This window comes from Elephas maximus, chromosome 3 (genome assembly GCF_024166365.1).
Source record: "Elephas maximus indicus isolate mEleMax1 chromosome 3, mEleMax1 primary haplotype, whole genome shotgun sequence".
In the NCBI taxonomy this organism is placed as follows: domain Eukaryota; kingdom Metazoa; phylum Chordata; class Mammalia; order Proboscidea; family Elephantidae; genus Elephas; species Elephas maximus.
Genome location: NC_064821.1, coordinates 9100376 through 9114960, shown reverse-complemented (window position 1 = coordinate 9114960; position 14585 = coordinate 9100376).

The following is a 14585-nucleotide window of genomic DNA, read 5'->3' as shown; positions in this document are numbered from 1 at the left end:
GTCTTAAAAGCCTGTGAGCGGCCATCTAAGATACCCCACTAGTCCCACCCCATCTGGAGCAAGGGAGAATGAAGAAAAACAAAGACACAAGGGAAAGATTTGTCCAAAGGACTAATGGGCCACAACTACCACAGCCTCCACCAGACTGAGTCCAGCACAGCTAGATGGTGCCCGGCTACCACCACCAACTGCCCTGACAGGGATCGCAGTAGTGGGTCCCAGTTACAGAGCTGGAGGAAAATGTAGAACAAAATTCTAACTCACAAGAAAAGGCCAGAATTACTGGTCTGACAGAGGCTGGAGAAACCCCAGAGTATGGCCCCCAACACCCTTTTAACTCAGTACTGAAGTCACTCCTGAGGTTTACCCTTCAGCCAAAGATTAGCCCTCCCCATTGCCATCCAGTCGATTCCAACTCATAGCAACCCTATAGGACAAGAGTAGAGCTGTCCCATAGGGTTTCCAAGGAGTGCCTGGTGGATTTGAACAGCAAACATTTTGGTTAGCAGCCGTAGTACTTAACCACTACGCCATCAGGGTTTCCAGCCAAAGATTAGACAGGCCCATAAAACAAACAATAATACACGTAGCTCAACCACGTATATGAAACCAAATGGGCAAGGATAAGAAGCCAGGAAAGCTGGATGAATGGAAATGGGGAACCCAAGGTTGAGAGTGTTGACACATCGTGGGGTTGGAAACCAATGTCACAAAGTGATATATGTATTGTTTAATGAGAAACTAATTGTAAACCTTCAACTAAAGTACAATTAAAAAAAAAACTTTATTATTGTATCTTATGGTGACCTGTGATCAGTGATCTTCAATGTTACTGTTGTAATTGTTTTGGGGGTGTCATGAATCGTGCCCACATAAGACAGCCAACTTAATAAATGTGTGTTCTGACTGCTCCACCGACCAGGCATTCCCGTCTCTCTCCCTCTCCTCAGGTCTCCCTGTTCCCTGAGACACGACAATATTGAAATTAGGCCAGTTACTAACCCTACAATGGCCTCTAAGTGCTCAAGGGAAAGGAAGATTTGAACATGTCTCACTTTAAATCAAAAGCTAGAAATGATTAAATTTTGTGAGGAAGGCATGTCGAAAGCTGAGATAAGCCGAAAGCTAGGCCTCTTGCGCCAAACAGCTAGCCAAGTTGTGAATGCAAAGAAAAGTTCCTGAAGGAAATTGAAAGTGCTACTCCAGTGAACACATGAATGATAAGAAAGCAAAACAGCCTTATTGCTGATACGGAGAAAGTTTTAGCGGTCTGGATAGACGATCAAGCCAGCCACAACATTCGTTTAAGCCAAAGCCTAGTCCAGAGCAAGGCCCTAACTTTCTTCCAATCTATGAAGGCTGAGAGAGGTGAGGAAGCTGCAGAAGAAAATCTGAATGAAGCCAGCAGAGGTTGGTTCATGAGGTTTAAGGAAAGAAGCCTTCTCCATAACATAAAAGCGCAAGGTGAGGCAGCAAGGGCTGATGTAGAAGCCGCAGCAAGTTACCCAGAGGACCTAGCTGAGGTAATTCACGGAGGGGGCTACACTTCACAGCAGATTGTCAGTGTACACGAAACAGCCTCGTATTGGAAGAAGCTGCCACCTAGGACTTTCACAGGTAGAGAGGAGAAGGCAATGCCCGGCTTCAAAGCTTCAAAGGACAGGCTGACTGTCTTGTTAGGGGCTAATGCAGCTGGTGACTTTAAGTTGAAGCCAATTACCATCCCCAAAATCCTAGGGCCCTTAAGAATAATGCTAACTCTACTCTGCCTGTGCTCTGTAAATGGAACAACAAAGCCTGGATGGCAGCACATCTGTTTCCGACATGGTTTACTGAATGTTTTAAGCCCGCTGTTGAGACCTACTGCTCAGAAAAACAGATTCCTTTCAAAACATCACTGCTCATCGCCAACGCAGCTGGTCTCCCAAGAGCTCTGATGGAGATGGACGAGGAGATTAATGCTGTTTTCATGCCTGCTAACACGACATCCAGTCTGCAGCCCATGGGTCAAGGAGTCATTTCAACTTTCAAATCTTATGATTTAAGAAATACGTTTTGTAAAGCTATAGCTGCCATAGACAGTGATTCCTCTGATGGATCTGGGCCAAGTAAATTGAAAACCTTCTGGAAAGGATTCACCATTCTAGATGCCATTAAGGACATCAGTGATTCAGGGGCGGAGGTCAAAATGTCAACATTAACTGGAGTTTGGAAGAAGCTGATTCCAGCTCTCACGGGTGACTGTGAGAGTTCAAGACTTCGGTGGAGGAAGTCACCGCAGACGTGGTGGAAACAGCAAGAGAACTGGAATTAGCAGGGGAGCCTGAAGACGTGACCGACTGGCTGCGTCTCGTGGTAAAGCTTGAACGGACGAGGAGCTGCTTCTTAGGGATAAGGAAAGAAAGTGGTTTCTCGAGATGGAACCTACTTCAGGTGAAGATGCTGTGAACATTGAGGAAATGACCACAACACCAGCAGGGTCTGAGAGGACTGACTCCAATTTTGAGAGAAGTTCTACTGTCCGTAAAATGGAAGCAAACTGAGGCTACGGAGAAATCTTTCGTGAAAGGAAGAGTCAATCGATGCAGCAAACTTCATTGTCGTCTTGTTTAGGAAATTGCCACAGCCACCTCAGCCTTCAGCAGCCACCCCCACCACCCTGATCAGCAGCCTTCACCTGGGAGCCCTCAGCATCGAGTCAAGGCCCTCCACCAGCAAAAAGGTTACAACCGGCTGAAGGCTCAGATGATGGTTACCATTTTTAGCAATGAAGTGTTTTTTAATCAAGGTATATACATTGTTTTTTTTAGGCATAATGCTATTGCACACTTAATAGACTACGGCATAGTGTAAGCATAACTTGTGTGTGCACTGGGAAACAAAAAAATTCATGTGACTCACTTTATTGTGATATTTGCTTTATTGCAGTGGTCTAGAACCAAACCCCCAATAACTCCAAGGTACGCCTGTACCCCTGATCCCTCTGCACACAATTCCTCCTGTTATCAACACCTTTCATTGGTGTGGTACATTCGTTACAATTGATGACTCAATATTGCTATATCATTTTTAACTAAAGTCCATAGTTTACACCAGGGTTCACTCTTGGTGTTGTAGAGTCCTACGGGTTTTGACAAATTCATCATGTCATGTGTCCACCATTACAGTATCATAAGGAATCATTTCACTGCCCTAAAAATGCCCTGGATGCAGCTCTGGAAGCACTCACTCGTCTATGCCAAGAAACTTGGAGGACAGCTACCTGGCCCACCAACTGGAGGAGATCCATATTTATGCCTATCCAACAGAGTCCAAAATTATCAGCAATGTCATTAATATCACATGCAAGTAAAATTCTCCTGAAGATCATTGAAAAATGGCTGCAGCAGTATATCGACAGGGAACTGCCAGAAATTCAGGCCGGTTTCAGAAGAGGACGTGGAACCAGGGATATCATTGCTGATGTCAGATGGATCCTGGCTGAAAGCAGAGAATACCAGAAGGATGTTTACCCGTGTTTTATTGACTATGCAAAGGCATTCGACTGTGTGGATCATAACAAATTATGGATAACATTACAAAGAATGGGAATTCTGGAATACTTAATCGTACTCATGAGGAACCTGTATATAGATCAAGAGGCAGTCGTTCGAACAGAACAAGAGCTTAAAACCAAAACAAAGCAAGCCCACTGCCATCCAGTCAATTCCGACTCATAAAACAGACTCATGGGAGAACTGCCCCATAGAGTTTCCAAGGAGTGCCCAGTGGATTCAAACCGCCGACCTTTTGGTTACTGCATGGTTTAAAGTCAGGAAAGATGTGCATCAGGGTTGTATCCTTTCACCATACTTATTCAATCTGTATGCTGAGCAAATAATCTGAGAAACTGGACTATATGAAGAATGGGGCATCAGGATTGGAGGAAAGACTCATTAACAACCTGCGTTATGCAGATGACACAACCTTGCTTGCTGAAAGTGAAGAGAACTTGAAGCACTTACTGATGAAGATCAAAGACCACAGCCTTCAGTATGGATTGCACCTCAACATAAATAAAAAAAATAAAAATCCTCACAACTGGACCAATGAGCAATGTGATTAACAGAGAAAAGACTGAAGTTGTCAAGGATTTCATTTTACTTGGATCCACAATCAACACCCATGGAAGCAGCAGTCAGGAAATCAAACAACATATTGAATTGAGCAAATCTGATCTGGTGATATGAGGTCCCCCAGTCTCTCTGCTCGATTCTCTCTTTTATATATCAAGACACAACCTAATCTTTAGATTGAGTTTTGCCTCATTAACATAACTGCCTTTAATCCTGCCTCATTAACATCATAGAGGTAGGATTTATAACACATAGGAAAATCACATCAGATGACAAGATGGTGGACAATCACGCAATACTGGGAATCATGGTCTAGCCAAGCTGACACACATTTTGGGGGCACACAATTCAATCCATGACATTAAATTATGACGTATTTGAGTTACAACGAACCACATTTATGGCCATCGGTTTTGTTTTGTTTTGTACATCTTATTGTTAGTAATATGTACTACATACGTCTCAGCGTACAATTTGCTGATGTCATCATATCTCTAAGGTTATATGTAATGTTTCCAACCCCCCAAGACAACTAAAGATCAGATTTGTAACGATACTGATAACAAAAGGCAATACTAATGAAAACTAAAAAAAAGAAAAAAGGGGTATTCGACTTACATAAGAACTGACTTACAGCGGAGTCATGGGAATGGAGCCCCTCGTAAGTTGGGGACCACCTGTACATTGCTTTTTAAGACTGGCTTCTTTCACTTCACAGTATGCATTTAAGATCCGTCATGCCTTATTGTGACTGGATAGCTCATTTCTTTTCCTCACTGAATAATATTCATTGTACAGATGTACCACGGTGTGTTTACCCATCCGCCTATGGAAGGCCGTACAGATGTACCACGGTGTGTTTACCCATCCGCCTGTGGAAGGCCGTACAGATGTACCACGGTGTGTTTACCCATCCGCCTGTGGAAGGCCGTACAGATGTACCACGGTGTGTTTGCCCATCCGCCTGTGGAAGGATATCTTGGTTGCTTCCAATTTCTGTCAATTATGAATAAAGCTGCTATAAACCTTCGCGAGCAAGTTTTTGTGTGGACATAGGTTTTCAGTTCATCTGGGTAAATACCTAGGAGCGTGACTGCTGGATTGTATGGTGAGCCTTTGTTTAGCTTTGTTAGAAGCAGCCAGACTGTCTTCCAAAGTGGCTGTACCATTTTTCATTCCCACCAGCAATGACAGTTCCTGTTGCTCCATATCCTTGTCAGCACTTGATGTTGTCCGTGTTTCGAATTTTAGCCATTCTCACAGGTGTGTAGTGGTAGCTTATTGTTTTTTTAATTTGCCTACATGTGTAAATAAACATCAGTTGAGCCCTTCCTGAGTGCCGTTACACACTCATTGAATTGCTGGCACCTCATTTTACAGATGGAGAATCCGAGGCTCAGAAAGGGATAGCCACTTGCTCAGGCTCACACAGCAAATGGGGGTAGAACCAGGGCCCTGTGACTGATTCCAGAGCAAATCCACCTACTGTGTGCCCAGACCTGTGCTGGGCAGTGTGGGAGCACACAGTGTGTTAGTCGTCTGGTGCTGTTGTAACAGACATACCACAAGTGGATGCTTTAACAAAGAGAAATTTATTCTCTCACAGCCTAGGAGGCTACAAGTCCAAATTCAGGACATCAGCTCCAGGGGAAGGCTTTCTCTCTCTGTCGGCTCTGGAGGGAGATCTTTGTCATCATTCTTCCCTGGTTGAGGAGCTTCTCAGGTGCAGGGACCCTGGGTCCAAAGGACCCACTCTGCTCCCAGTGCTGCTTTCTTGGTGGTATGAGGTATCCCCCTCTCTGCTCCCTTCCCTTTCCTTTATCTCTTGTAAGATAAAAGGTGGTACAGGCCACACCCCAGGGAAACTCCCTTTACCTTGGATCAGGGATGTGACCTGGATAAGGGTGTTACAATCCCACCCTAATCCTCTTTAACACAAAATTACAACCGCAAAATGGAGGACAACCACACAATACCGGGAATCATGGCCTAACCACGTTGACATATATTTTGGGGGACACAATTCAATCCATGACATACAGTAACCAAGACAGACCAGACCTACCCTCCCAAAGCTCACAATCCAGTGGGAGAGATGAACACACAACCAGGCAGTTACAACTCAGGCTGACCAGTGCTGTCATGGGAGACATAAAGGCAGGGACGGCCCAGAGGAGGTACCTGACCCAGCCTGGGGGCCCAGGAAGGCTTCCTGGTGAAAGGGGTGCTGAAGCATGAATAGGAGTTTGCCAGAAGAAAGAGAGATAAGTGACCCAGGCATGAAGAACAGCATGGGAAATGGCTCAGAGGTGAGGAAGAAAGAGGAGTGGCCAAGATCCTGGGGAGCAAGTCGGTCCCTTCTCTGGGCCTCAATTTCCTCATCTGGGAACTGAGTTTGCAAGAGCAGCCAGTCCTCAGCATGCAGTGAGGATCCAGTAAAATCCCATGTGAAACACACTTGGCTGAGCAGGGAGAGCTGAGCTCAGCTGGTGGGGAGCTGGAAAGTGAGGCTGGGATTCCTGTCCCGCCTGGGGCGGGGGACGAGGAGTCCAGAGCAGCCCCATCCTCGTGGGGAGTTCTGGAGCCCAAGGAGGGGTGTTGTTGTTTGGTGCTATCTTAGGCTAGGGTCTCTAGAGAAGCAAAACCATTAAAAACCCATAAAAACCAAAACCAAACCCACTGCCATCGAGTCGATTCTGACTCATAGCGACCCTATAGGACAGAGTAGAACTGCCCTACAGAGTTTCCAAGGAGCGCCGGGCGGATTCGAACTGCCAATCTTTTGGTTAGTAACCGTAGCACTTAACCACTACACCACCAGGGTTTCCAAACCATTAAAGCATATAAATGTATATATATAGAGAGAGATTTCTATCACGGAAATGGCTCACATGGTTGTCATGGCTAGAACGTCCCAAGTCCATGGGTCAGGCTGGAGGCTTCTCCTGATTCACTTAGGCACAGGGACTGGCGAACCCAGGATTGGCAGGTCAGACAGCAGGGATCTGGCTCACAGGCTACAAAGACTGACGAATCCCAAGATTAGCAGGCAAGATGGCAGGTAAGTTGCTACCTCAAGTCCCAAGACCTGGAGGTCAGATGAACTGGAGCCGGCTGCAGGATCCAGAGTGAGCAAAAGCCCACAAACCTTGCCAGAAAGCCCACCCATACTGGATGGAGGCCACACCCCAAAGGAAGCTCCTTTTCAACTGATTGGCTACTCATAGCAAATCCCATCATGGAGGTGATCACATTATATCAAATCTCTTCATGGTGGCAATCACGTCTTTATATGACTGCCAAACGACATCATAACTGCCAAACCACTGAGGGTCATGGCCCAACCAAGCTGAAACACAACCTTAACAATCACAGGTGCCATCAAGGGAAACTGAGGTCCAGGAAGAGGGGGACTTGCCTGAGGCTACAACAGGCTTGTTGTTGGGTGCCATTGGGTTGATTCTGACTCGTATCTACCCCATGTGACAGAGTAGAACCACCCCATAGGATTTTCTTGGCTATGATCTTCACAGGAGCAGATTGCTAGATCTTTCTCCTGCAGAGCTGCTGGGTGGGTTCAAACCACCAACCTTTGGGTTAGCAGCCAAGCACTTTACAGTTTCTTGCTTCAAGTGGGGGTGGGGATGGGTTAGGGCAGCCAGAGATGAAGTCCCATTAAAGGAATCTGTGGGGGCAGGTGGGGGTGGGGGCCTGGCTCCCGCCTCTGCCCCAGTTTGGACACCTCCTGGGGCAGAACTAGCCCCTTGGTCGGCGGGACCCCTCCCCGCCACTCACTCACTCTCTGACCCGCATTAATGAGGTCACCAGCTGTGGAGGCAGGTGTTCCCAGCCCCGACTCTGCCCTAGTGACCACCATTAAAAATGAAAAATGAGCCAGAGCCAGCAGGACCTGCCTGGGAGGTGGCTGATGGGAGGAGAGGAGGGCCAGAGAGGTTCCCCGCCCCCTCTCTCCTCTCTGACCCCACGGCTGGCCCCTGGGCACCTGGAAAGCTCATCAAGAGATGCCTGGCTGGAAGTTGCCCCGCGACCTCATCGCCTACCTCCAATTCCAGCACCTCCCGGTGACCCCTACCTAAGGTGGCTAGCTTGAGCAGATAAAAATATAGGATGCTCAGTTATGTTTGAATTTCAGATAAACAGAGAATCATTTTTTAGTGTAAGTATGTCCCAAATAGCTCTGGTGGTGTAGTGGCTAGGAGTTCGGCTGCCAACCAAAAGGGCAGCAGTTCAAATCCACCAGCTGCTCCTTGTAAACTCTAGGGGGCAGTTCTACTCTGTCCTATAGGGTCACTGTGAGTCAGAACCCCTATAGGAGGGTTAACAGGTTGTTGATGTTAGGTGCCATGGAGTCAGTTCTGACTCACAGTGACCCTATAGGACAAGTAGAACTGCCCCATAGGATTTCTAAGGAGCACCTGGTGGATTCGAACTGCTGACCTTTTGGTTAGCAGCCGTAGCTCTTAACCACTACGTCACCAGGGATGTCCCAAATACTGCATGGGACATGCTAAGAAAAGTCATTAATTAACAGAAAGGAGCCCTGGTAGTGCAAACGGTTAAGTGCTTGGCTGCAAACTGAGAGGTCGGCTGTTCAAACCTACCCAGAAGCTCCTTAGGAGAAAGGCCTGCTGATCTGCTCCCATAAAGACTGTTATGTTTTTTGTTACACACTGACTACTAACTGAAAGTCTGTTGGTTCAAACCAACCCAGAGGCACCTCAAAAGTAAGACCTGCCAATCTGCATCTGAAAGGTCACAGCCTTGGAAGCCCCATGGAATCTCAGATACAACTATTGGTTTCTTCCCATCTGGAGCAAAGAAGAGTGGAAAAAAAACAAAGTCTCCAATAAACAATTAGTCCAAAGAACTAATGGACCTCATGAACCGCAGCCTCCACCAGCCTGAGAACAGAAGAACTAGATGGTGCCCGGCTGCCACTGCTTACCGCTCTGATGGGGATTGCGGTAAAGGGTTCCAGGCAGAGTGGGAGAAGAATGTAGAACAAAATTCAAATTCATAAAAAAGACCAGACTTACTGGTCTCATAGAGACTGGTGGAACCCCCAAGACTATGGCCTTAGGCACCCCTCAAACCAGGAACTGAACCCACTCCTAGTGATCACCTGTCAGCCAAACAGACAGGCCTATAAAGTGAACAATAACACCTGTGAGGAACGTGCTTCCTCAGAACAATCAACCATACAAAACCAAAAGGGCAGCATTTGCTCAAAAAGAAAGTTCAGAAGGCAAGAAGGGGCAGGAAAGATGGGCGACTGGAAACGGGGAACCCAGGGAGGACGTGGATAGAGTTCTGTCACACTGAGGGGATTGTGACCAATGTCTCAGAACAAAATGTGTATAACCTGTGGAATGGGAAACTAATTTGCTCTGTAAACTTTCACCCAAACCACAATAAAATGTCCCCCCCACCCACCAAAAAAAACCACTCTACAGAGTAGTTCTGTGTACACGTGGAGTCATCATGGATTGGAATCGACTCCACAGAACTACCGACAAAAATAATAGTACCCAGCCATTGGGGTTGTTGAGAGGGTTCAAGGCATTAAGATATTTGACAAGCTTGGCCTGGCACCTAGTTAAGTGATGGCTGCGTCCCAGCCTCCCTCCTGGGCCCAGGGGAGGGGCTAAGCAGGAATCAGAGGCTAATTTTAGCCCTGATGACACCCCCTGGCTGCCTGCCTTGTCCAAACATCCTAAGCCGAGCGTGAGGTTCAAAGCATCCCCCCCACCCCCAACCTCCGACATTCAAGGAGTCTGTTTATTAATTCTTGTCGGCCGAGGCCCTCCTCACCCACTGGAACATCACTTTCCTGCGTCCTGGCCCCGTGTCGCCCCAGCCCCTCTCTGCCAGGGGGAGGATGGCCTCACTACAGGCCCCTCTGGGATAGGCTGTGGCTAAGGGGGTGCAGCATGGGACTCAGGGAAGAGACAGACCAGGGTGGCTCCTGCCCCTCAGCTCAGAGTCCCCCAGAGTCTATTTATGATTCTCCAAGTAAGAGTCCAAGTTTCGAGGTTTCAGAGACTTGGTATGTTGACTCACAGACACCATTTACTAAGCGACTCTGGAGGACCCGGAGTCCCTGGTTGGTGCAAACGGTTACTGAGCTCAGCTGCTAACCATAAGGTTGGAGGTTCGAATCCAGTCAGAGGTGCCTCAGAAGAAGTGCCTGGTGGTCTACTTCTGAAAAATCAGCTATTGAAAACCCTACAGAGCGCAGTTCTACCCTGAAACATACGGGGGCGCCATGAGTTGAAGTTGACTCAACAGCAAAGAGTGTTTTCCTGAGGATCCAGGCCCTACCACTGGGGCTCCCGGGCTTTTTTTTATTGTGCTTTAAGTGAAAGTTTACAAATCAAGTCAGTCTCTCATACAAAACCTTATACACACCTTGCTGTGTACTCCTAGCTGCTCTCCCCCTAAGGAGACAGCACACTCCTCCTCTCCACCCTGTATTCCCTGTGACCATTCGGCCAGCTGCTGTCCCCCTCTGCCTTCTCATCTCCCCTCCAGACAGGAGCTGCCCGCATAGTCTCATGTGTCTATTTGAGCCAAGAAGCTCACTCTTCACCAGTGTCATTTTCTATCTTATAGTCCAGTCCAATCCCTGTCTGAAGAGTTGGCTTGGGGAATGGTTCCTGTCCTGGGCCAACAGAAGGTCTGAGGACCATGACCTCCGGGGTCCTTCTAGTCTCAGTCAGATCATTAAGTCTGGTCTTTTTATGGGAATTTGAGGTCTGCATCCCACTGCTCCCTCAGGGGTTCTCTGTTGTGTTCCCTGTCAGGGCAGTCATCGGGTGTAGCCGGGCACCATCTAGTTCTTCTGGTCTCAGGATGATGGAGTCTCTGGTTTATGTGGCCCTTTCTGTCTCCTGGGCTCATAATTACCTTGTGTCCTTGGTGTTCTTCATTCTCCTTTGCTCCAGGTGGATTGAGACCAATTGATGCATCTTAGATGGCCACTTGCTAGCGTTTAAGACCCCAGACGCCACTCACCAAAGTGGGATGCAGAATATTTTCTTAATAGATTTTTTTTTATGCCAACTGACCTAGATGTCCCCTGAAACCATGGCCCCCCCAAGCCCCCTGGGGCTCCCAGACTTGGTGACCGGCAGTGACAAGCCAGGAAACAAACAGACAAGACGAGAATTTCCAAGTGTGCTTAGTTCTGTTCATTCATTCATTCAAGGCATTTAAAAAAAATTTTTTTTAGAGCAGTTTTAGGTTTACAGAAAAATTATGCAGAAACTTTAGAGAATTCTCACACACCCCACCCCCTCCCTGCACACAGTTTCTCCTAATAATATCTCGCATTCCTGTAGTAGGTTAGTTACAACTGATAAATTAGTATTGACTAAAGTCCATGGGGCCCCAGTGGCACAGAGATTAAGAGCTCAGGCTGCTAACAAAAGGTCAGCAGTTTGAATCCACCAGCCTCTCCCTGGAATCGCTAGGGACAGTTCTACTCTGTCCCGCAGGGTTACTTTGAGTTGGAACCAACTTGACAGCAACGAGTGAACTCCATAGTTTATATTACAAGCCCCTGGGTGGTGCAAACAATTACGCTTCACCACTAACCTAAAGGTTGGTGGTTCGAGTCCATCCAGAGGCGCCTTGGAAGAAAAGCCTGGCAATCTGTTTCTGAAAAATCAGCCATTGAAAACCCTATGGAGCAGAGTTCTACTGTGACAACGTGGGGTTGCTATGAGTCAGAATCTACTCAAAGGCAACTGGTTTTCATTCTCCGTGTTGCACAGTCCCAGGAGTTCTGACAAACGCATAATGTCACGTGTCTAGCATGCAGAACCGTTTCACTGCCCTAAAGACGCCCTGTGCTTCCCTTTCCGTCCCTTCCTCCTACCCTTGGAACGCCGATCTTTTCACTGTCTCGCAGGGCGTTTTTATTGAGTCCCTGCTGTGTACGAGGCACGGGACAAGGTCCTTGCGGATCAGCAGGGAACAACACAGATCGAGGTCCCTCGTGGAGGTTATCTCCTGGTGGGGCAGACAGGCAAGAGACAATCACTGACCTAAATAAGTGAAATATATGGTCTACTTAAACAGCAGTAATTAATATGCAGGAATCCCTGAGTGGTGCAAATGATCAAGGCACTCAACTGCTAACCAAAAGATTGAAGGTTCAAGTGTCCTGGGAGGCACCTCAGAAGACCTGGCAATCTGCTCCTCAAAACTTAGCCACTGGAAGCTCTGTGGCGCCCACTTCTACTCCGACATACATGGATCACCATGAGTCGGGGTTGATTCAATGGCAACTAGTTTTTTAAACTGATATGGAGAAAAAATAAGCAGGAGAGATGACAGTGCTGAGAGGAGGGCACAATTTGAAATAAGCTGATCTGACAGGGAGACGTTTGAGGGAGCCATGAGAGTAGCTGGGGGGAGAGTGTTCCAGGCGGGGGTGGGGAACAGCCAGTGCAAAGGCCCTGGGGTAAGAAAAGTGAGGGGTGGCTGGGGCAGAGGCATGTGGTGAGATGCAGCGGGGGTTGGGAGCCTTGGCGAGGATGCCAGCTTTGTCTCTGAGGCAGGAACAGATGACCCAATAAACAAGGTAAGCACAGGTTTACTTGTGAGAACTCACTAACCTGTAGTAAACATTTTACAAGGATTTCATCACATCTTTGAGTGGTGAGACCCACGTGAAATCGTTCACTACACATTAGTAAGTAAGCACAAGCAAGCCCGTGCTTACCTTGCTGACTGAGTCTTCCACCCTTGTCAGGGATTGTAAATTTGAAAATCGGTTTGATTCTGTCAGAAGCTGCTGTGGGCTTGGGAGAGAGACAGATGCCAGCCAGACCTAGGAGCAGACTCTTTGATGTGGAAAAAAATGTCAAATTGTTCACTACAGAGGATCTGATAAGCAAAGTAAGCATCACGCTTCCCTTGCCTATTGGATAATCCGCCCTACCCGAGAGCCAGGTGGACCAGGGGAGGGTCTGGCGCTGCGGACTGGTAGGTGTCCCCTGAAATTCTCACATCCAGCTTGCGGGCATTCCAAGGCTGAACCGTGGGTGCTGTCACCCTCCAAGCCTCACACCAGGCTGGGGGCAGGACCAGAGCTGCAGCTCAGCCAGGGCCTAAGGGGCTGCAGGTGGATCCTGACTATAAGTGAGGACTTCCGGAACATTCGGAGAGCCCGGGTGGGGCAAATTGCTGCTCTCTGGAGAATGCCGAAGGGGACAGGGTGGGGGCCAGATTCCGGGCACAACTTCTGCACATGGCATCTCCATCTGCTCCCTGCAGCGCTGGGCCTGGTGCCCAGGTGGCTGGCATGCCTGGCTCTGTCTTTTGCTGGTGAAGGCACAGGTGTCTTAGAAAACTCAAAATCCTCCTCCGAAAACAAACAAAGAAAAAAACAAACAAGCAAGCAAAATTCCTGGGCTTTTGACTTCCGTGCCTCAACCCACCTCCTAATTTTTTTTCTTTCTTGCAGAATAGCCTCAGGGGCTTTTCTGATTCCGAATTTGCAACAATGTACCTTCCACAAAATCATTCCAGGGTGAGAGAAAGGCTCCTTTGTTCCCGGCCCCCTGTATTCCCTGGAATTTCTCTCTCTCTCCTCAGCGACGCACCTAGACGTTATTGTTGTTTTTTCACACACGGTTTTGCAATGGGCTTTTTTTCCGCTCAACAATAGATGGACCCACACCTTTTATTTCCAGAAATTGGAAAATGAAGCGTGTCCGGCCCCCGCCTCCTCACCCAATGCCAGCTGAAATTTAAGCCCCACAAGCCCCGCCAAGCTGGAGTGCCAGGGATGGGCAGACCCCGACATGCCAGGGGGCTGGGGTGAGGAAAAGCTGGGGGCGGGTGGCGCCGAGGGGCGGGTGGCACGGAGAGCCAGGTTTCTGTCAGCATGAGCTCCCCCTTGCCCCTCCTTACAGCAGTCCCCAGCACCCTATGATGGGAAGAGAGAGCCTAGGGGCTTAAAAATATAACAGGAGGGGAAACTGAGGCCCAGAGGGGGCCAGGGGGCCAGGCCTATGGGTTTCCAGCCCTCTGCCCCTGACTTTACCCTTTGGAGAGTGTGTGAGGAGGCCCTCAAAGCGTAACCCTGATGGTGCTGGTATTGGCTCCATTTTGCAGATGACGTGGCTGAGGCCTACCTGAGGCAATACAGCAGCCAAAGGCCAAAGTCTGTTCTCTGAAACTCTCGGGGTCAAGAGGTCCCATGGGCCTGGGTTCAAAGCTGGCTCTGTCACTTAGGGACTGCAAGTGGATTCTGACTGTAAATGAAGACTTCTGAAACATTCTAAAGGCCAGGGTTGGGGGAAACGGTTGCTCTCTGTTGTTCTTGTCATGTGCCATCAAGTTGAATCCTACTCTTAGCGAACCTGCGCGACAGAGTAGAACTGCCTTAGAGGGTTTCCCAGACTCTGATCTTTACCAGAGCAGATTGGCCAATCTTTC